Genomic DNA, 14,691 nt, shown 5'->3' on the forward strand with positions numbered 1-14,691 from the left:
AAATTTCTTCTTTTGTGTTGCTACTGGATCAAACCAGTTGTTCCTATACCCATCAAGAAAATGGGGTAGCGGAACAGAAAAATAGACTTTTAATTGAGGTCGCCCGTGCTATTATGCTTCATATGCAAGTGCCTAATCACTTTAGGTGTGATGCAGTTCTTACTGCTTATTTCTTAATTAACCGAATGCCTTCTTCTGTGCTTGACGATAAGTCTCATTTCTCTGTTTTATTTCCTGACTTACCGAATTTTAACTTACCGCCTCGGGTTTTTGGATGTGTCTGCTTTGTTCATAATCTCCATCAACCATGTGATAAGTTAGACCCTAGGTCAACTAAGTGTGTTTTTCTGGGTTACTCCCGTACTCCTAAAGGGTACCGGTGTTATGATCCCATTACTCGGAGGCAATTTGTTAGTGCTGATGTCACCTTCTTTGAAGGTACCTCCTAATTCTCTGATCAGCCCACTTTGTCGAGTGATCCTTTAGTAGTGTCTGACCCTCCTCCCATCCATGTGGTTGTTCGTCTGTCTACCTCTCCATTGCAGGTGTATCGGCGCAAGAGGCATATTGGGCAGCTCAGTACAAATATTACTGGCCCATCTCCATCTCTTCCCGTACCGTCCTCAACCTCTGGTGCGGATCCTAACTTACCTGCTCTTCCTGACTTACCAGCTGAACCGGATGACTTACCAGTTGCCATTCGTTAAGGTAAATGCTCATGCACCCAAAAATCTTTAGTTACATATCCCACTGATAAGTTTGTGTCACTCTCCCATCTTCCATCTTGTTACCATAGTTTTGCTCACTTATCGCCTACTAATACCATTCCTCGCACCCACACCGAAGCCCTTGCTATTCCTGCTAGGAAGAAAGCCATCGATGTGGAAATGGACGCCTTATTGACTCGTCAAACATGGGAGTTGGTGGACTTACCTCCTGGCAAAGACCTGGTGAAGTGTAGATGGGTGTATACTATTAAGTATCACTCTGATGGTTCTGTTGAGCGGCTTAAAGCTCACCTGGTAGCTAAGGGATACACCCAGACTTATGGTGTTGACTACTTTGAGACTTTCTCTCCTGTGAATTCAGTTCATCTTCTTATTTCTATGGCTGTAAATTTTGATTGGCCTTTATTCCAGCTAGACATTAAGAATGCCTTCCTTTATGGTGACTTACTCGAAGAGGTCTATATGGAGCAACCTCCAGGGTATGTTGCTCAGGGGGAGAATGGTAGACGTGTGTGTAGGTTGCACAAGGCTATTTATGGGTTGAAACAGTCCCCTTGGGCGTGGTTCGAGAAGTTTAGTGCTATTGTGACTGGTTATGGTTTTTCTCAGTGTTTGTTGGGATTGAGATTGTTAGAAGCAAAAAGGGGATATTCCTATGGATCCTAATAAAAAATTTGGGATTGATGATGGTGAACCTCTTAAAGATGTGCACTCCTACAGAAGCTTGATTGGGAAGTTAATATACTTGACTGTCACTAGGCCAGACATATCATTTATTGTTGGGGTTCTCAGTTAGTTCATACTATCCCCTTGTCAGTCTCATTAGGATGCAGCTATTCGGGTTCTTTGAAATTTAAAGGGTGCTCCTGGAAAGGGGCTTATTTATCGTCCCAATAGACATATGGAGTTAGTTGCGTACGTTGATGCAGATTGGGCAGGTTCGGCTAGTGATCGTCGGTCTACCACAGGATATTGTACTTTGTTGGTGGAAACCTAGTTACGTGGCAAAGCAAGAAACAGACCACAGTTGCCAGTTCTAGTGCTGAAACAGAGTATAGAACTATGGCTCATACTGCTACTGAATTGATATGGATACGGTCATTACTTTTTGAGATGGGTTATCCAATCCCTGACTCCTATGAAAATGTATTGTGACAATCAAGCAGCCATCTATATTGCTAGTAATCCGGTCTTTCATGAGAGGACCAAACATATTGAAGTGGACTATCACTTCGTTCGTAGTGCCGTTTTAAAGAAGTTGATCGAGACACCGTTTGCTACTTCTTGAGATGGGTTTTCCAATCCCTGAGTCCTATGAAGATGTATTGTGATAATCAGGCAGCCATCTATATTGCTAGTAATCCGGTCTTTCATGAGAGGACCAAACACATTGAAGTGGACTGTCACTTCGTTCACAGTGCCGTTTTGAAGAAGTTGATCGAGACACTGTTTGTTTCTTCGTCTGATCAACTAGCTAATGTGTTTACCAAGTCTCTATTTGCTCCTAGTTTTCATTCTTGTTGTAACAAGCTGAGCATGGGTGATATATATGCTCCAGCTTGAGGGGGAGTGTTGAAGTATTAGCATTAGGGACTTGGTCTTTCTCTTTCTTTTCTATCAGTTCTTGAGTCCTTTGTAATGTCGGTTGATTGTAGGGGCATTAGTGTCATGCTTTTTATTATGTTTTAATTATAAATAGAAGAGGGGCAGACCTGCGGTAGAACATTCTAGTCTACCCACAGGTTCTCTCCCACCTTTGGAACTTGCATGCTCCTCCTCTCTTCTTCTCTTCTTTCCCTTCTTTCTTCTCTGGTTATTCTAGTCTATTTATAAGATTCTGATGTTCTAACAGTATCTATGCCCAGATATACTCAAGTCACTAGAGTCAAACTCCTATTATGGGGATTTGTTCCATTAGGGCTTAAGTGACTTAATTATGAGCTTTTCAGGCTAAAAGAGAGAGAGAGATTATATAGAATTAAGAGAAAATACAAGTTAAATACAAAGTCCCATGTCAATGGAGCTTGAACTCCTAATGATGCTTCCAACTCTTGAAATCTTAAACAAATGTTGGGATTTGGACTTGATGAAGCTTTCCAATTATGTTCCTCAAGCTTCCATACCACTTTGCCCAAATCTCAAGGAATGGCTTGCATTTAATCAACTGAAATCTAATTTAAAGTATGACAGTCCACTTGTGCACTTGGGATTGTATAGATCCTTTGATATTAACACAAATATTAGTAATCCCATGGACCATCATCTCAATGTGAGTTTCATCACCAAAACCTAAGGCAGAATAGTAGACACCCCATATGTCAACATAATCTGCATATTTCCTTCATCAGTACCATTTATTTGAAGAGTTCTTTCCAGCCAAGTACCAGTTGGATTGAATTCTTTTCAAGGTTCTGAAATACTAACCTGCAGACCCTAATCATCCAAGTGATCCAACCACACAATGTTAACCCCAAAAGAAGTCAATCTTTCTAGCACAGACCACTAAGTGTGGTACAATTGAGATATTCTTCCGGCTACTTTAATTTACCCCATATATCCAAAGTTTTTTCTTTGCTCTCTAGTTTCTTTTTTCTTTTCCTATTTGAGTTGGGATCCTCTCCTATTCCTAGGAGCACTGAGATTTGTGTTTCTACCAGATGGGACTAGGCTTCCTAGTTATGGTGCAGGTATGATCATGGGAAATGTGCTCTTTTAATAAAAATATCAAATTAGTAAAAACAAACCGGGAAATTATTTAAGATGGGCAACAATTTCACAAAATCCAAGCTGAGTTAAGATGGTAAGAGAATTGCAAGAGGGCTGCAAAGAAACTAAAACAAAGCTAGAAATTTACTAATATCACTTTTGAGACCTCATGATGCAGATTCATCATCAAATAGGGCTTATTTCATTGGGAATAAGTGTAGGGTTGGGATACATATATGTTGAGCCTTTGTTCCCAAGGGTTTTCTATGTATTAGGCCACTTTAGTGGGCCTGAAATAGGGGTATATAGGTTGCATACGGGATTAGCCCAATACTTAGTTTTTATTTTGTGTTTTTAATTGAACCGGTTTAAATTGGTTGCATCCAATTGGTTCAATTGGTCTAATTTAAGTGAAGTGATCCTATTGGCTAAGAGGTTCTTATATCCTATTGGCTACTAGGGAATCTTCTTTATTTTAAGTAGTTTAAGTTGTTTTAAGTCATTAGGACTCTATTTTGAGTCTATTTGAGTTTCCTAGTCAGTTTAAGTTGCCTAATAGGTTAGGGATAAGGTTAGGCCATTCCTTTTTAGTGTCTAAGTCTATTTTTGAGTCTTCTATATAAGTTTGTAAGGGAGGCCAGCATTGGACACGAATTTGATTAATGAAAAGCTTTTGTTTGCTGCCATAGCTGCTGCTCTGCTCTGTTGAGTGAACCTTGTGAGTAATATCAAGGCTACCTTGTGGGTAATATCAAGGTGAAGGGATTGGTGGACTCCGATCGACTCCTTGCATCTTGTAGATCGGGAGGTCCTTCTTCTAGTTCTTCAAAGCTGTTACCATTGAAGATTTAATCTTTCAAGTAAGTAGTTTATTAATTCAGCATTTAACCTTCTTCTTCTAATCCTCTAACCTAAGCTCCATCTACTCCTATTATCATCCCTTCCATTAATCCATAGATCCATTAGAACCCTAAAACCCTAAATCCAATTCTGCCCTAAATTGCAGAATTTTGTAACTCATCCAAACCCTAACTTCTTTATACCAAAATAACCCCCTAGCCCTGCCCATTAATACCCTATAAACCTCTTTCCTAAAATCTGCCCCTGAACCCTAGATCTTGCAAACAGTCCATTTTCATAAGGCATCCTACCCAAAACCCTAGAATTCCAACCTCAACCAAATTTGATCCAACTTATACCATTAGACTCATAAAATTCTGCACATCATTACCAAATAAAACCCTAAGTCGAAACCCTAACCATAACCCTAATTCTGCCCTAATTAGCCTAAGCTGTCCCAATCGGCCAGCCTTGTTAAGAGATCCTATTACCCTGGTTCCTAGTGGGATTACTCCTACCTAGGACCACATTACCTCAGCTCAACGACTTGTGATGGCTATGATGAGTAATGGCTGAAGTAAAAGGAGAGAAGACCGTTCAACACCTTTGGCTGCTACATCATCCTATATTCCTACTAGACAAATAGACTAATAGAGACAAAACCAAGAAGGCACATTGAGCCAAACCTCCATGGTATATCATTTCAACTTTTTACCCTCACACAGGCCAAGAGGCCCAAGACTATGGAATCAAGCTCAAAGTCACAAAGTAAAATAGTAAAATAAGAATCATTTACTCATTGGGGCAGCTCATGACTCTTCATGATCCTCTTTGTTAATTATATCTGGTAAGCCAATTCATCTCCTTCCTTGTCCTTATTTTTTTTCTTTTATGCATGCATTGAGGACACTGCATGAATTAAGTGTGGGGGGGATGTTGGGCTTAATTGGTAAATTTTGATTGTGGCAATAGTTTGGTTTTGTGCATATGTCTCTTTGATTGCAAAACGAGAGAGAGAGGAAATTAGGTGTCCTAGCATGCGAAATAATAAAAAACCCCTTTTCAAGGACGGTAGTTGGTTTGTATCCGGTGATGGGGATTGAGTTTGAAAATATGAGCGTTATTTCATTTGATGGCTAGATTCCTCTATGTGTTTTATGGACCCTTTGATCTTTTGGCTAGTAGTTGAGACCAAGTTGTTTGTGGCAAGGCAAGGCATGAAAGTGGAAGTGAATGGAAAAAAAAAAAAGGAACAGAAAAGAAAGTGAAATTCCTTAGGATTAGACAGGGCACTGTGCCTCATGAAGTAGGGTGACTTGATCGAAATTCCTTGGAAGGAAACTCAAAAAACTCTTGCATCAATGTCTGAAAGTCTCTATGGATATATGCAAAAAGCGAAGCTACCAAGTATTTGGGTGTCTGGTGTGTGCTCCACCATGTCATTCAGAGAACAGTAGTGGAGTAGAAATAGAGTTTGTGGTTGAGAAAAAAAAAAAAATTTGCCTTAATGCCTGAAAAAAAAAAAAAAGTATGGTCAACAATACTCAATGCCTAAGTCTTTGGTTCCATCGATGCTATGGGGGGGTTTACTTGAAGGTGAGTAGTGTTCAAAAAAATATGAGGAGATCCCTTGAACTTGATGCATGCTTGTTACTTAAATTGATGTGGGATGATAAAATTCAAGTGTGGGGGAACCTTTGGCTCCTTGATCTTTAGTTGAACACTTTTTGTGATTATGTGCACTGTCCTACTTATGCCATGATTAAAATTTACCGCCTTCATTTACAATTGAATTTTGGGAGTATATTCACTGCAAACACCCACGAGACACAACTCGTCCACTAGGGGTAACCTAGGGGTTTAAAGGCTTGTTGCACATGCTAAGTGCAACCGTGATTCCTACGAAAGTGAGTTAGGATTTTCTGCATTCTAGGTTAGTTTTTGTTTTTGCTTTACTTGAGGACAAGTAACGTTCAAGTGTGGGGGAATCTGATGAGCACATTTATGTGTGAAATCTTAGGGCATAAAACATACATTTTACCACATTGGGCAGAGTTACTCGGTGCTTTCTTGTGCTTTTCAGGTTTTAGGTGAATTCTTGTGAAAATGGAGGAGATGATGCTAAGAAAATGTTTTTAAGCTTTTTAGAGGTGTTAATGGCATGGATGCGTAGCCCATCGAGTCAGCTTCTTAACGGTTCAAACGGCACTTGATTCCGAGTTGAAACGAAGAAGTTACGGCCGTTTCTGTAACGACGCGCGAAAATGGTCTGTAGGGGTTTATTTGTAATTATTGACAGTCGACCGGGGACAAAGTGAAGCGGAAGTTCAGATTCTAGAGGCCTTAACGCAATAACCAGAAGTTATATTTCCTGTACCCGAAAGATTCCATTTGGAGGGCTCTGGACAATCCAACTTCAACTTGAGAAATCTTGGGCTCCCCAACTCCAAATTGAACGAAATTTGGGTCTATTTTGGGTGATTTTTCGCAAGGAACACAATGGTGAGGCCTATATAAGCACCCCATACTCCACGTTTTCTGAAGAACAGAATGGGTATTTTATTTATTCTTGAAGGAATCCTAGTCATCACCCTTACTCTCTCTCTCCTCCAACTTCTCAAGGGCACTTTTGGAATTCTACTTGAGATAGATTTATTTTGAAAGATATTCTCTCACCTATGGAAAGTTGAAAAGTCAAAGATGCTTTGATTTTATTGCTTGGAGAAGATATCTACAAAGAAAAAGAAGCACTTGTTAGAATTGGAAGTTTACTTTTCTAGAAATAGAAGGTCTATGTAAACAATCTTCTCTTCATCTTCTTTCTATTTTTTTTCTTTTTTCTTAGGATTCAAGGCATTGTAAAAGAGGAAGGGGAAGAGAATATTCTCTTTTCTTAGGGAATATTTCTCCTACACTTCCCTCTTCTCTCTTCTCCTCTCTTCTCCCTATAAATACCCCTTGCCCTTTGGGTTGTAAGAAGTTAGTTTTTTAGTTCAGTTTTTAGTTAGTTTCTAGTTCAATTTTAACTCAGTTTTTAGTGTAATTTTTAGTTCATTCACTTAGTAAAATTTCTTTTCTTCTTCTCCTTCTAAGTTGTGATTTTTGGCTTTTCTAAGTTCTAGTTTGCTTTTTGATTTTCATTTAATGGTTGTAATAGGTTTAGTTTATGCTTTAATTTCAATTTAAGTCTTCAATTGGGTTGTAATTTCTTAATTCTAGTTTAGGTTTTAAGCCTTCTCGTCTAAGTTCTTAAGTTGATGACAAGACTTGAAGATTTAGAAGAGGAGGCCATGGTAAGTTTATGCAAGTATTCAAGCTTTTCAATTACATTCATGCAAACACATCCAGGTTTTACTATCTAAACTCTCAATCTCATTCTCCCTTTCCTCTATCTCTCTCTATCTTCTTCTTCTTCTCCCTCTATTTCTTTTATTTTTTTTATATGGTTGTGGTATGTGGATGCACTTTTATTCCCTTATTTCTTTTTATGTGATTATGAAGTGTGGCTGCGTTTTTGTTATTCCTTTCAATTCGCTTTAGTTTGATAGATTAGATGCTCATGTGTTAGGACGCCAATTTAATCCCTTAATTTTGTTAGATGCTTATGAGTTAGGATGCATTAATTTTCATTAGTTTAATTTAACACTTTAATTTGGTTCACTTTGCATTACTTTTAAGTTAGTTAAATAGAGTGGCGTATATCTCCTCTTGTTCGACCCGTAGCTACGATTGACCCGTACGCTTGCGGTATTATTTTAACTCAAACATTAGGATTGGGCAAGTTCTAGTTTAAATAGCAGTCAGATTTTGAGAAGGACCTTTGGATGTAGGAAATCAGCCATTGGTCCTGTGAATGTAGTTGAACCAGATTTTGTTCTGGTTTGAACCAGCCATGGTTCAGACTAGGGTTTAATACTAGCGTGGGTCATGGGGTCCTATTCAAGTTGTACATTTTTATTTAAGTTTGTTTCTAGAAGGCTGGGTACTAGTTACTAAATTCCAAACTGTAGTAGTTGTTATTTTGATAAGTTTCTAGATGAATGCTATTTTGTAAGAATCTTAGGTAGTAAGATATTCCTTAGCATTACTACCTCTTATGTACTTTTCCTTAAAGCTATAAATAAAGAAAAAGGGCAAAGACATCTTCCCCCCCCCCCCACACAATTTGGACAACTTGTTAGCTCTATGCTAGCTGAGTTCTGTGAGAGACAGCATGGTTCTGTACTTCTGTGGGATTTAGAACTGCTCTACTGTGGGGATGCAGTAGGGAAACATTGGTGAGATGCCAAGGCTAGAGCTGGTGAGAGACCTTCTCAACCGTTAGGTAAGATGCCTAACATATCCTTGTTTCTTTTCTCTTCATACAATCAAGGATAGGTTCTATTTTCTTCATCCCTACAAATATCTGTGATCTGTCTACCATTCTGTTTTGCTTTTCTTAATATTAAACCACCAACTAACTGCTGATGGTTTCTTTTCAGTTTCAGATCAGAATCTTGTGTCAAAACAGCAGTTCACTCCATCGATTCCTACTTCAGTGGACAGTTTCTGCCATGTCTAGATTCTATTACAGCAACAACTCTTCTTTGTTTCTATTCTCTAATCTCTATTAGTCATTAATTACTGATGCACTCATTATTTTGGTTCATATGAGTTTCCTAATCTGATTCCTTGTTTCTATGTAGGAACTTGACATGTTAATTTTGCTTCTAGTTGCTGTTTCCCAATAGTTACTAAATCTGGACTTGCTATTTCAGTTTCTTTCTAACTCTGTCCCTTGTTTCTAATTTCAATTTCTGTTTCTGTTTTCTACCTCAGGGGGCAGGCCTTGGTGCAACAATAAGGTTGCTCCATTGTGACCATAGTTCAAAATCTCACCGAAATTTCGGATATTTCGGCCAGACTGAAACAAGATGCTATGTCGAAATGAAAAAAAATGCAATATTTCGGAAATTTTGGTCAGTCTCGTTTCGGAAATTTCGGTAGTTTCGGTCTAAAAATGACCGTTTCATTGAAATTTTGGCCATTTCGTTTTGGTATTTTGGTCATTTCGGCATTTTACACCCAGAGATGGCCAAGCAAAACTCATTGAAAAAATACAATTCTTTGGCGCAATTTCGGTCTGGCCGAAATGGCCTTCCAAAACGAGACTTAATACTATGATTGTGACCGAGTGGTCAAAGGTTCAAGTCTGGAAACAGCCTCTCTGCGAAATCAGGGGTAAGGCTGCGTACACTATGACCCTCCCCAGACCCCGCAGTGTCGGGAGCCTCGTGCACTGTACGCCCTTTTTCTGTTTTTTACCTTCTAAATTTATTAGTTGCTTTTTGATAGTTACTGATTTTGGCAACTTGCTATTTGCTGAGTTTTTAAATCAAGGACGTTATTTGGGAAGTTTCTAAATTCTAGTTTCTATTTTGAGTCCCTAATCTCTCCGATACTGGATTTACATGAGGTTTTCTAATCTTAAAAACCATTCTCCCGTTGTTATATGTTGTTTTCCCTAGTTACTACGCTCGGTGCTGTTTACAGCCCCACAACAGTATCTTTTCTTTTCTTCTTCTATCCATATTGTATTCTTTTATTTTTATTTTTTTTAAGATACATTATCTTCTATTCCCCTCTTTATAAACCCCATTTAACCCTACCAATGCCCCACCACCTTTCTTTGTATTAAAGCTTTAGAAAAATCCATAAACCTAGGCTGCCAGCATCAGACTCAATTAAGCAAGTTCACTTTCATGAATATATACCATTTTATTCTAAAGATTTGAAAACACAATCATTTGCTATGTCAGTGAGCTCAAGCTATGCAATCTACTATTGGGAGTACCATGTTGTTTGACAACTGGCTTTAATTGACACAGATGCTGATTCTATTGTCATGCTTTAAGGACATCAAGTTGTTGTGTTAATTCACAGCAATCAATCATGTATGTGCAGCTTGCACCTAGGAAGCGATATGCACAACCCATAACAAACTACCGGTTTTTCCTGCTCCACATCAGGACCAACTCTTTTCAACCTGGAAGGAACTGATGCAATCATAGACGTTCCTCTTATTTTCTGTTTGGGTTTCATTTGAATTTTGATCTATGTTACTTAAGTTATCAGTCGACCCATTTAGTTGGGATAAGGCTGAGTTGTTGTTGATTTGTTGTTGTTTCTAAAGTTATCGGGCTTTCTTATTAAGCTTTTTTTTTTTAACATGCTATAGCAGATGCCAGCAGCATTTACATTCATCCAGGGACATCCTAACACAAGTGATAGGAGAACAGCAACATGCTTCAGACAGCCAAAATTAACTAACAACATTAAGGGCGATGACATTTTGCATTAGATAATATGCAGCAGTGCAGGTATGACAAACAATTTATCATACAAATGCTCAATAATATGTGAACCCATGAAGTAAAAATTGGTTCAATGTAACCTAACACTTCAACTCAGGACATAAGCCTTAATGTTACATTCCTGACTCTCCCATCAAACAGCATGATGAACGAAATTTGTTATGGCAGCTAGATTCTTAACTAAAAAGCATAAGTTAGGGACTTTCTTTTGCAGTAAGGCCATGGGATAACAGGAGGACAGTGTAGGTGAGAGACATCCCCTTAGCTTAATACTAAGACTCTTTAAAGTACATATGAAGTTCTAACAGTCATATGTCTGCCTCCATTTCAATGTGTACAGTTCCTGAATCTCCCACTAAACTGCATAAGGAACATTCTTTTATAATATGGCAACAGTATAGGAGATAGACTTCTCCATAGAGTGCATGTGGGAAACTTCCCATCCTTTAACTTGGTCAAGACACAGTTGGAATCTCACTTGCCCAAACTTATGGTATACAGTAACAAACAAATACTAAAACAATGAAAAGAGAGGGTTGCATATGCTGCCAGCTTTCAGTAAGCTAGCGGCCTACACCAATCACATGGCTGGACACAGGAGGGCAAGGAGGCCTTTTCCAAAGGGGGAGGAGAGAGGATGACACATGTTGGGCACCCTGGCGACGTGCCCAGCCTTTTCCCAACAACGAATATATAGTCTGGAAAAGCAATTAACTTTACACCAATTCCTGAAGAAAAAAAAAAGTTTAGACTCCTCAGATCTTCTTTAAACAAGCAAACACTTTTGACTTAATGAAATCAACCCATATTGTCTGGCCACATATGCCCAATATTCATCTAAAAAATTAGCTAATTAGGCCAAATGTCAACTGATTTTTGCCATTCAAAGAAACATACCCAACCCAATATATATAAGCTAGTTCTTTGTTTTCGTTATCGTATCATTCCAGTTTAGCCTAACTACAAACAAGAACAACTAGCTCCGTACCTAGCTCACTCAAACAACAGTTCCTATATATATATATATATATATATATATATATATATATATATATATATAGAGAGAGAGAGAGAGAGAGAGAGAGAACGTAATAACCCAAGCTACAATACATATACTTCCACTTACAAAAGCCATGATTTATGATAACCACAGTCAACAAACAAAATATGAGCTTTCCATACCTTGTGCAGTTCAGTCCCATTAAGAAGAGAGTCAACTTCATCCAAGGTCCAGACCAAGGGCACACATTCGCTGTCAGGTAGGAGCTGCAGATACCCGGCCCAAGCCGACACCTCTCCTAAGCTTTTTTCATACATTAGGGCAACCGCAAGGCCCAACAAACCCGCTAATCCTGCGTCTTCAATTATTTCCCGAGCCGCAGAGGTCTGGATTGTGAGGCAAGCACTCTTGGGTATGGTTGCAACAAGATCCCCTTCTGCTAAACCGCAGAGGGCTTTCACGGAGAACCCTTGTTCACAGCCGTCGTCGATTATTTCGAGAGTATTGCTGCATTCGATCCCCTGAGACCTCATCCATCGCTTGAATGCTCTCAATCGCCTGAACCCAGATGAACAAAGAATGAATGAAGTTTTAAGTATAAAATACAAACAATCGAAAACAAAAGAGAAATCCACAATATGGCGGGAAAATCCCTTTCACTTTTTGTCCATTGAAAGTGAAGGAAGCCAACCTGCTCATGAGGTTCTGTTGTAAACAATCTTTTTTCCGTCTGCTGTTTCACGGTCTGCGAAGGTGGCCAGAGCACCAATTATCGAGCCGCAATTTGTTTCAGAGCCATATAACTCCACAGCGGCACACCCACGTTAAATTTTGGGGTTTCCTTTTACCTTACGGTGAAGGCCTGAAGGGTCAGCCACCATCTTAGGTCATTAATGTCTTACCACAATAGGACGAAGTCGACAATGCCCCCAACCCCGTGCAAGTAGGGCTATAAATGGATAATCGAAAATCCGAATTCAATCTGCATCCGTATCCGTTTTGAGGCATCCATATTCGATTAGAGATATTCGGAAAAAAATCTGAATACTCCGATAAAAATCCGAATCCGAATACTTAATTATAAAAAATTAAGTAAATAACGATCTTGAGGGTTTTTGAAGATTCAACAGGTTCTAGAATACGAGGAAAAGAGAATCATGATCTAAAACTATGGATTGAGAGTGAATTGAATCCACTAGGGGGAGGAAGGTTCGGGTTACGGTTAACCTTTTGGGATTGGTGTGTGGTTTGTGTGATTACACTTCACTTTGTTGTTTCATCAAAAAAATAGGTTTGGGTTACACAAGGCAGAGGTGTAAACGGATGGTCGAAAATCCGAATTCGATCCGCATCCGAATCCATCCGAATCCGTTTAGAGGTATCTGTATTCGACAAGGAAATATCCGAATCTGATTACATCTGATCCATATCCGATCCATTTACAGACTTACGTGCAAGTAGAGATGTAAAAGGATCGGATGTGATTGGATCCGAATATTCCGTGACCCAAAACAGATCCCTAAATGGATACATCCTTAACTTTGTAACCCAGACCTTCCTCCCCCCCCCCCATAAATATGATTCACTCTCAATTCATGTCTCCCACTTGTTGTAGTCTCATGATTCTCATTTTCCTCATTCATTAGAACTTATTAAATCTTCAAAAACCCTCGAGATCATTAGTTATTTACTTTTGAACAAATTACATCCAGCTGTCTCGTGTTTGAACCAATTACAAGAAACTCCTGTTGTTTAAACAATTACATCCACACCTATGAAGGCTGATGTTGTTAGGGAGGAGTTAATTTTGAAATGTGAAAGACAATTTTACCCTTTTTTCTTCTTCTTTCTTCGTCTTCCTCCTCCTCCCACCCCTTTCCTACAACCCTAGCCCCACCCTTGCAGTCGTTCCCATCCCTGCCCCCATCCCCTATTGCCTTGCGTTGCCGCCAGTCCCAGAGACGTGGAGGGGTTTTTCCCACCTAATCCAAATTTGTGATGGGAGCAGCCCTAGGTCGAGACACACGAAAGGGTTGAGACGACACGGATGGAGTGAAGCGGAGCAACGCAGGGAATATTTGCCATTACATTTCGTCTGGTTTGGGAGGAGAAAGGACTGAAAAAAATAAAATAAGGAACCTGTTTTTATGCGACTGCAACATGATTGTTGAGAAGGGATTAATTATTGGAATCTATGAGAATCCAGTTACTCCTAGTGAGAGTGATCCTCATAGAACTGAATTTAAGGTCTCATTTTTTTCTGTAAAATACCATAATGAATCTGCCATAAGAGTATCTTTGAGGTCCAGTGAAGATGCAGCAGTCGCTAGCTTCAGAGATGTCGAATCTCTCTTCCGAACAAAGCCAATCTCTGACATCCGCAATGTGGAGAATGACACTACGAAAGAAATCGAAGTGAAGCCAGAGGAGCTTCGACAAACCCCTGCCTGTGGATTTGTAGGATTATGGTTTGGAAATCCTGCCATGGCTTGGTTCAATTGCCCACCACCTGTTGGTACTTGTTGCCGCCGGAATGTAGCTGGATGATGCGGATACCTACAAAAGGTGAAGGGGCACTGAAGAGACCTAGAGCGGACTCCGAGGAGGGACTCTCTGATGCCAAAGTCAGTCTGGCAGAACAGTAAGAGAAGGGTACGAAAAGAGTCAAAGCCTGTAAAGTAAACGTACCTCTTTGTGGTCCCCCCTTCCTCTATATATAGTGTTGGAATATGTAATCTAGAATATTGTGGGGGTATTCTGGTCTTTTTGGGGTAGTTTTATTCTTCTTATGTTATTAAGTGTAAATGGACTATGTGGGTTTTAGTCCCACATTGCCTAGTTTAGTCTCTTTGTAATTTCCCCTCTATTATAAATAGAGGGGCTTACCTATCAATGAATATAACACATTATTTTCTCTCATTCTCTCTTTCTAACCCACGATTCTACCAACATGGTATTAGAGCTAGTCTGATCTCGGCTAGAAAAAGAGAAAAAATCCTACTCCATCTCTCTAATCGACCTCTCCTTCTTCTCTCTCTCTCTCTCTCTCTCTCGGCTTCTCTTT

General features: G+C 39.4%; 1 pseudogene; it reads right to left on the minus strand.

Annotated features, from left to right (window-relative positions):
- LOC122663759 overlaps positions 1-12,361 on the minus strand; it is a 53,066-nt pseudogene extending 40,705 nt beyond the window's left edge.
- Between the last annotated feature and the right edge of the window lie 2,330 nt (positions 12,362-14,691).

Source organism: Telopea speciosissima, chromosome 6, assembly GCF_018873765.1.
Source record: "Telopea speciosissima isolate NSW1024214 ecotype Mountain lineage chromosome 6, Tspe_v1, whole genome shotgun sequence".
Lineage (NCBI taxonomy): Eukaryota > Viridiplantae > Streptophyta > Magnoliopsida > Proteales > Proteaceae > Telopea > Telopea speciosissima.